This window comes from Micropterus dolomieu, linkage group LG14 (genome assembly GCF_021292245.1).
Source record: "Micropterus dolomieu isolate WLL.071019.BEF.003 ecotype Adirondacks linkage group LG14, ASM2129224v1, whole genome shotgun sequence".
In the NCBI taxonomy this organism is placed as follows: Eukaryota; Metazoa; Chordata; class Actinopteri; order Centrarchiformes; family Centrarchidae; genus Micropterus; species Micropterus dolomieu.
In genome coordinates this window covers 13,708,436-13,716,815 of record NC_060163.1, presented here as the reverse complement: position 1 = coordinate 13,716,815, position 8,380 = coordinate 13,708,436, and the positions used below count along the sequence as shown (strand labels likewise).

Genomic DNA, 8,380 nt, shown 5'->3' with positions numbered 1-8,380 from the left:
ACAGAGGACACTCGTTTGAGGACCACCAGGTGCACATTTTAGACAGAGAAGATGGATGGTTTGAAAGAGGTGTCAAGGAAGCCATCTACACCAGGGTTGAGAAGCCGTCATTGAACAGGGGAGGGGGTCTACGCCACCACTTATTCCCCACTTACAATGCTGTCCTTTCATCACTTCCCAGGAAACTCAACAAACGTAACCTATTGGCCTCAGGTGAAGATACCAACGATGGTCGTTCAGTCTTGGCCACAGGTAGTCTTAACGACTGTAACGACTGTCGTCACAGCAACCAGGACCACTAACGAACCAGCGGTATCGATGACCCGGGATAACGACCCCACTGAGGTTAAATAGCTGAGTTTCCCTGCCAGTCAGTCAGAACTGAAGAAGTCCTTTGGATGAGGGACGAAACGTCTTCCACTATCTTCAACCAAGTCCAGTTGCCCTTGACTTTAACCTTCGTTGGACAAACAAGGAATGATTACCAAAACATGAACTAAGGACATGGAACTAAACTCAGACTCCCAAACAAGACACACAGACAGGATCATGACAGTCACAGGCTGTAAACATGAAAAATATCACAATTTAATTGCAGGCTTCTGTTGCAGTCCAGATGACAGGATCTCAGTGCGATTAAAAATGATGGTGTCTGTGTAATGTGATGAACTCCACATGTCAGTGTGTTGGACTGACAGAGACACTAGCCGCTATGCTAACTGACCGGCTAACCCCCCTCACCAGGACCTGAGGAATGAACTCAAGCAGTTTCACTCAATTCCAAAGCATGTGTCAGTGCACGCATATAGCATGCACTGTCACAAAGGATTTATACTCTATCTTGTACATACATGATGACACGTTACTGAGCAGCCTGACAAATGCATGCACTAACACAGTCTCCCCCTGAGACATGTATTAGTGCACATGTGCAGAGACACCAACACACTCTTTTTACAGTAAAACTGAATACCGGACATCTTCACATATCTGCAGAGCAGGGAGACAGTCGAGTGTTTTCTCGGGCACAGACAAGACAAACTTTTAATTTCATGACATCAAAGAGCCATCTCTTCCTCCCAGTCCCAAACCTTCTGTTTATTTCCTTCCACTGTACTTCGGTTTTCCTCAGGAGTGTAATTTTCTGTCAGCAGCACGATGTCTTGCCTTTTATATCTGTGCTAATGTTTTTTATAATGCCAATATGTGTGTTTAGTAGAAAATATAATGGTGAAATGTCCAGAAGATAATTTAAATTGTTTATTATTTGCTTTCCTTTCCTTAATATCTACAAATGTTCAGTGAGATTTGTGTTGGCAGGATCCTCTGTTCTTTTATGTATTAGAGTGATGTAATAAATGTGATACAACATCAACAATTTTCAATGGAAACTCAATTCCAGCAGCAGCAGAGGGGATTCTCTCTGGTGTTCACAATAGCTGCAATATTTTTCTTGTTTTTCACGTCTCACCTCAGTACAGTCCATTACAAGCATTTTCTATCAAGGGAGTTTATTACGGGCCAGAAAAATCACCATGATCCCTCCATTTCCACCCGTTAGCGTGTGTTTACCATAATGACGCCCATACGCGTTGACATGTTTTTAAAATACTCTGTACTGTGACCCTTCTTGACAAGGGGTCATGCACAAAAGCATTTCCCTGCTGTTTCACAGCCTCCCTGATGATTTCTACTTCTGCTGGCTGGATGCGTTGTGTGCCCCCAATCCGTCTCAGCATGACCCAGAGGTCACGTTGCAATGCCACGGCAGCTTTTTCATGCACCGAAAGGAAGCCCAATCAGTATGTTTGTTTTGATCAGTTAGGGGTATTGTGATGGATGGGATGCAGGGCTTAAAATAAGCTGTCAGTCTTGTAAAGTGATAAAACCACTGTTGTGCAATTTATCATCATCACCAGTACACTCCTGCAATGTGGACACATACACCCATGCATTTGAACTCATATCCACCTACTATGGCTGCACACGTGTAACCTCACTTTTTTTCCCTCACAACCTGCTAGGATGAGATTTAAAGTGATTAATAGGGTGAATTTATTTTCTATATTGCAAATTCCTTCAGGAACAGTTCCTATCGTTTTCTTAAGTGAAAAGTGCCCCTGTGATTCACATTGCATAAATAATAATCTCCCCCTCAATGGAAATGCTGGCTTGCATCCCATCCATCAAGAATGTAAAAGTGATTATAAGCACATGCCATCCATTCATAAAGCCCTACAAGACATTAAACAGTAAATTAGAAGCCAGCCCTCGTACACACCTTATACACAGTCGTCTAAGTTATTATTTTCTCAGTTACACTGAGGCTACATTATAGCCCTTCTTTAGTCCCCTGGAAATATGTTGATAAGTTGCCTTTTCATTAAAGGGAAATATGCTTCTCCGTTGTCTTGCAGAATGTTAGATGAGAAGGAAAAAAAAGTGTAAAAACAATAATTAGCTCTTTTACTGGGGCTTCTGTGCCAGACTACATCTTGGTCAGAAGCTAGGATTTCCTGGAGTCTCCGCTGGTTACCTGGCAACTCACAAGAAGACTTCAGGAAATAGTCCCACACATAATCCCGTGTGAAATGGCAAATTGACGTTTTTGCAATATGCTTTTATACAGATTAAACAAAGAAAACATAGAATGTTTTATAGTATGAAAGGCATTTGAACAGAACCAGGACAGCTGTTTCCCCGTTTTTGGTCTTTAAGATAAGCTAAATACCTGCTGGCTCCAGCTTTCTATTTTACGGACAGTTATCAGAGTAGTCTCGATCTTCTTATGTAAGTCTTGGCATTGCAGCAAATAAGCATATTTCCCAAAATGTCTGATGTTCCTTTAAGGTCTTTCATAAATTGTAACTGAGTATAGTTACCCCTCCACCCAGCCTAAATTTTAATCTTAACAGTTAGCTGCTTGGCTTTCTTTCCCTGTCCTCAAGGATTTTGTTGTAGTCCAGTCTCAGTCTGTCCAACAAATCTGGTTTTGAAATCCCCTTAAGCAGCAGACCAAATGTGCATTTAAAGGAAATTTCATTTATTTACACAATAACGGTCTCTTTCTTTGAGAAATATGTCATATTTCCCATCTCTGTAGAGCTGATCCATAAAATGCATCATGTCATGCTGGAGTTCACTCATGGACACCTCATCCCCTGTGGTTAGCCACTGATCCAGCCATGGGAGGTTCAGTCCTCCCACAGTACAGGTAACACACACACACACAAACACATGTTTACTCCACTATACTATGGGGACATCTCATTGTCATAATGCCTTCCCTCCTTACCCTACATGTGTAGCATCCAGTCAATGTTGAGAAGGCCAGAACTGATGGTTAAATTACTTTTATTGCTTTCCTTGTCATCAACCAACGTAAGAGCTGAGTAAAAACAAATAAACCATGCATTACCATCACATTTCGAACGTTACACAGCTCATTACATTAGTTTCAATACGATAGCATAACCAAATTATACATTACACGATAAACAATTCCAGTAAGCTAGCTCAAATATATTTCTCATTAACTCTACAAACCTTGTTCCCCAATTTACCGAAGCTAAACCTGGTAGTTTTAACTGTTTTTCCGTGAACCATTTCAGACTTTTCTTTCGTCCTTTCCGCCGTTTTGCCAGGTTCATTTACGTCACTTTACTTCCGGTTTCTTTGGTTATCAAAATAAAAGCCCGATACCGTAATAATAAAACCTTATAGCGTAGCTATAATCAAAATAGTGCTTAACTACTCTGTTGGCCTTTACAACATGCCTAATCTAATCATAAGCTAATTCTAATGATAACTCTAAAACCATGCTTTAACCCTCAAACAGCTCATAAAACAACATGGGGTCAACATTTTGGTCCCCACAAAGCTGTTGGACCCGACAAGCATAGTGGACCCCACAAACAACAACAACAACAAAAGCCCACACACACACATATGCTCCGAAAACACACTTCACCTCCTGTGTGGTTCTCCACTGAGGCTCCTTCTATCCTCTCTCCATGCTGAGATGCACACACACACACACACACACACACACTCAAGCAGTGAAGCATTCTTAACACTAACACAATTGGACACAAACTGTACCTACAATTCACAGTTAAACATGCAGACACACTCACGCACACAAAGCATACATTTGAGAAAGGCTCCCAAATTCACCGAACACACATACTACATGGAGTTAATTAGCAGAGTTTCAGGAGCGGGACCACACATCAACCACATCATCACCAGCATTTCCATAAATACCCACATGTCCCAGCTCCTCTTCTTCAGTCTCGTATTCTGCATCTCTTCCCTCCACCCCTTTCTCTGCCCTGACTCCTGATCAAACTGCTTTGAGAAACCCCAGCAGAAACAGCTACAATAGGCTGGAATGACCCAGACGCGAGGAAATGCCAACAGATCGTGCTTCATCAACAGTGGCGTTTTTTTATGTAAATAATTGGTGGGTCACCAACCATTTCAAAAGAAAGGCTGTACCAGTACAACTACAATACTTACAATTCCACGGAATGGCTTGACAGAGAGAAAGAGAGCTATTATGCAAGTTACACTTTGCCTGTCATTAACCTAAATTAAGAATTCCTTAAATCAACACAACCAAGCTCAGAACAAATGAGCCTACAGGACCATAAGCAAGCTCAACACCACTGAAGGCCACAACAAAGTGCACAGACAACTTTTAAGGATACAGAAAATATGCTTTCACTCACCACAGCTGAGGGCTCACTTGAGGAGAAAGACAGCACGACACTTTCTCTGGGTAAACTTCTCAATGACTTTGGGACTGAAGTCAGGTAAGGTAAAGCCTAGTTCACACTAGACGATTTAAAGCCGGATTTGCCGGTCAGCGAGCTTGGTGACCGTGGGGCTGTAATCAGGGGTAAATCAGTGATCGATCGGTGGTCGCCAGTCCTTATGTGTGAACTACTCAAGGATGCGTCAAAACGGCTCCCTGACACATTTCTGACACATCGGCAATGTCTGCCAGATATCTAGCATGCCAAATATCTCAAAGAGCCGGCCGACTTGACATCCACATCCAGCCAATGAGAGCAGGCAGCTGGCAGAGCAGACAGCTACTTTTTCACTGCGAAACACTTTTTACTCCCCTCCAGCTCTCTCTGTAGCACAGATGATCCCTGCTACCTGCCTGTGCTAATCCATTCTTTCAACCTTTATTTTTGTCTTTATAATTGCTAGCTTTAGAATAACAAACAACAGCTGTTTCGTGTGTAGGTTCGTATCATTTCCCTTTTCACATTTCACATGTTTATTCTTGACAAAATGTTGTTTGGAGACCAGCGTTGGATGACAGAGTCGTTGTCAGCTCGCGGAGTGTGTGACCCCCTGTCACCGATCAGTCACGTACTGTAAACGCCACAACGTTTTCAGATTCCCGTCACAAGACTTCAAGACTTGGACTGGCATCAGCGATTTGTCAGAAATGTGTCGGGGAGTTGTTTTGATGATCCGATCACAGCCTGACGGTTGCAAAGCTCTCCGTCTGTATATAATGTATATAAATATTTCTCAGTTGAGAGAGTCCCCTGCAGTGCTGTTGCACATTTACCACGCAGCCAAGGCCGTTAAATAAGAGAGTTAAGACACTCCCATTGACTTCTTGAAGTTGGAACTTTGGAATGCGGAAGTAATGCGCGTCATGGGGCAGCCGATAGTTCCAAACACTGAATAGTTCCAGCGCCGAGACCCGTTCATTTCAGTGTTTCTGAAGTACGCTGCCTGGTAAGTTGATGAAATTACTGCATTTGTTGACATTTTAAGTCATTAGCTGTCCTCCCATGAATCTAGTCAATAGTGGTATTTTATGTAGCCAGCTTTAGGCTTTTCTACATAGGCAGGTTTATCGGAAGATATTAACTGTGATTATATAATTGCAGCTAACGTTAACGTGAGTAAAGGGCAATTTATACTTCTACGGGGCTACGCTGACGCCTGACGTGCACCTCCTCCAAAATGTAACTACACGTCGAGTCGACGCGGACCATAAACTCCGTGATTGGTCGGCTGGGTAGCCTCGCATTGCCTCCGAGCGGACCGGAAGTACCCCGCGCTTTGAAGTAACATTTATTAGTGACCAAAACGGCGGCTGTAACACAGTGAATCAATATATTTGACCGTCGCAACCCGCGCGAAGTGACTCGTTTCACTATCAGAATGTGATCCATTTGGTTGGTAACATTTGAAAAGGCTACACCAGCCACACGTATACAATTTTACCCCCATTTACGTTAGCGGAGCGCTAAACCGGAAGTTAGCGTGCTCGGCTGGCAAAAGTCAACACAGTGGACGCTGTAGCACTACCGCCAACTAGTGTTTGGGGGTGTAATTGCAGAATGACGGACACACCTACGCACAAGTATAAATGCATGGCTACGTGCGTAGCCTATGGCGTAGGTATGCACGTAGACCCTACGCAGTATAAATGGGCCTTTACGTTAACACTTAACCAGCTAACGTTACCATACCAAGATGTCAGTTTGCCAATATTTACCTCAAATGTAAAGCTATTAGTTAGTTAGCATACATCGTTTATCTTTGGTTATTAGATTTGTTGTAGCTCAGTATAGCAGCACTTAGTTGCCGCTTTAGTAGTAACGTTAAGTGCAATTTATACTTCTGCGTCAAATCGACGCCGTAGATGACGGCGAAGGCTACGGGGCTACGCAGAGGCTACGGCGTCGCCTGACGTGCACCTCCTCCAAAATGTAACTACAAATCGAGTCAACGCGGACCGTAAGCTCTGTGATTGGTCGGCTGGGTAGCCTCACAATGCCTCCGAGCGGACCGGAAGTACCCCGCGCTTTGAAGTAACATTTACTAGCGGCCAAAACGGCGGCTGTAACACAGTGAATCAATATATTTGACCATCGCAACCCGAGCGAAATGACTCGTTTCATTATCAGAATGAGAATCCATTCGGTCGGGAACAGTAGGTAAGTTAGCTATCTCAGCTAGATAACATCAGAATCAGAATCAGAAGGGGCTTTATTGCCAAGTAGTGTTTTACACATACGAGGAATTTGCTGTGCTGATAAGGTGCTACACGTAGACAAACATACAGTCAACATAAATAAATGAAGAAATATATAAATATGGAATGGAAGAACAACGTTGCAGATATATACATGTGCATTATTCTGGGTCTGTGCCCCAACGGAAGAGAATATTATTATTCTCTTCCGTTCTATTCTATTCTATTATTATTCTCTTCCATTGCGTTACTTCTGCACGGCACACATGGCTAGCTTGTATCTAGCGAGGTTGTTCCTTGGTTAATTCAGTCATTACACACAATGTTTGTTAGACCAGTGGCATATGATGACCGAGGTCATATTTTGGACATCTGTTAGATAGAAAACAAAGATTTATTTTGCACACAACTCCTCATGTTAATGGCTCCCTGTCACTAATAAAGGTAAAAATGTGATACTGTAGTGGTTCAGAATTGTGGTGAAAGTAGCACATGTACACTGCTGGTGACACATTGAACTTTAATCTAACAGTCCCTTGTCTGTAAAGGAATGTATGAATAGGCGTTTGTTTCAGGTGTATGAACACCTGATATATCTATACCTAGATAAAGTAAGCCTCAAGTTCCAGCTGTCAAACAGCTGAGATTTAATTTGCAAGGCCGTCCAAAATCAACTATATGTGTGTGTTGTTGTTTTGTTTGTTTTCAGCAGGACGGATTTTGAGCGGAGAGTGGAGCGATGACTCCAGCAATTTTGTTTACCAAAACTTCTTTCTTGACTTAAACTAAACAGCTTCTGGCATTCATTCATATTTACTTGTTCTGCGTGTGTATGTGAATGTGTCTTAACATAACATGAGAATGTCAGTAATTATGACAATAGAAGCATGAGAAAAAAACATCTCCATACTGTAATGTATTATACCTTATGGGAGCAGCCCCCGTTCCCTCCAATATTAAACAAAAAAATGTAATTAAATTTAAAGGGCTTTATTGGCATGAAGGTTTCAAGAAAAGTGTTTCCAAAGCATCAAAATACAATTTGTCAATACACAGTATACAGTAAGTTAAAAATGGACATGTTATTAGTTATAAAACAAAATACAAAGTGAATAGACAGAAGGAAAAGTTTGGTGGAACTCGTGGATTTTGTAAGGCATATCATCAGGTGATGAAACAAACAAAACAGGTGCTAATGATCATACATTCAATATGTAGGTGGAAACAGTATGATTGAGTGAAACAGCCTAACTCAGTTTACAAGGTAAGAGAAGACAGTTTACTGTCAGAGTCATACTGATACACCATGGCAAGAGAAAGCACAGTAGCCAGACACAAGGTAGAGCTACTGCATCAGCAAGGTCT

The 8,380-nt window shown here is 42.1% G+C and overlaps 1 long non-coding RNA gene across 1 annotated transcript in view; it reads right to left on the bottom strand.

The window, feature by feature from the left end:
- Nucleotides 1–3,661, bottom strand: part of LOC123983169 — an 11,681-nt gene extending 8,020 nt beyond the window's left edge. Inside the window, exons 1-2 of the long non-coding RNA XR_006828145.1 lie at nucleotides 3,547–3,661; nucleotides 3,296–3,388 (exon numbers count right to left, since the gene is read on the bottom strand). This is a non-coding gene — a long non-coding RNA (uncharacterized LOC123983169). The remainder of the gene's footprint in view (nucleotides 1–3,295; nucleotides 3,389–3,546) is intronic.
- Between the last annotated feature and the right edge of the window lie 4,719 nt (nucleotides 3,662–8,380).